At 38.8% G+C, this 809-nt stretch overlaps 1 protein-coding gene across 1 annotated transcript in view; it reads left to right on the plus strand.

Moving 5' to 3' along the window:
• LOC111665342 (receptor activity-modifying protein 1-like) overlaps positions 1-809 on the plus strand; it is a 7,782-nt gene that overhangs the window by 496 nt on the left and 6,477 nt on the right. The gene's annotated exons all lie outside the window — the stretch shown is intronic.

An 809-nucleotide genomic window follows, 5' to 3' on the forward strand; every position in this document is an offset into this window, starting at 1 on the left:
GGTATAACGTATGTGAGTGAAGACCAAAGGCTGTTTTGTTACACGGTAAATAAATACATCATAATCGGAAGCACAAGTCGGATGTTTTGATTTATCTTATGGAGCCACCTCATGACGACGCGTCAATTACGCATCCCGGTAGCAGCCCCTCATTGTGGCTTAGGTTTATTTAGTTGAACCCAAGTCAGTACACAGGTTATGCATCAACTTTTACTTGAGTATTATGAGCAAAATCTAATTAAATATCATAAGAAAAGGTCTCAAAGAGGACAAAATGCCCTTGTTATGCATCAAAGAGTATAAGGAGCATTTGTTACTATGAAGATGAAGCTTATTATATCATTTCATCCAGTTTCAGGTGGTTTAATTTATAACAATTCATCTTACTTTATGAGCTAATCATGTGCCTTGTATGTAAAATCTTAACTTCTGAGGTAACTAGTATCTATATAGATGAATGAAATAAGACAAGTGAAAGTCTAAAGTAACATGAAACGGAGAAAGTCAAGTAAAATACAAGAGCCAGAAAACTGTACTTGAGTACATCTTGAGTAAATGTACTTTGTCCTGATGGGGTTTGTGTGACCTGCAGCACAGAGAGGAAGTTCAACAGGTTGTTCGGAGGGTTTAAAAGCTGCTGCCAAAACACGATTATAACACGTACAGAAACATATTTGTGTCATCAGTGCTGCAGTGTGGTTCCCAACTCCCGACATGTTTGTGGTATAAAAAGGGTAGGTTTGCTTTCAACACTCTCCTCTCTCGATGAGGCTTTTTGATGAGCTCCTTTTCAGGGGGTGGGGGGGGGT

The sequence above is a fragment of the Seriola lalandi genome, unplaced genomic scaffold (assembly GCF_002814215.2).
Source record: "Seriola lalandi dorsalis isolate HSWRI2012SDOR001 ecotype SW California unplaced genomic scaffold, Sedor1 jcf7180002054630, whole genome shotgun sequence".
In the NCBI taxonomy this organism is placed as follows: Eukaryota; Metazoa; Chordata; class Actinopteri; order Carangiformes; family Carangidae; genus Seriola; species Seriola lalandi.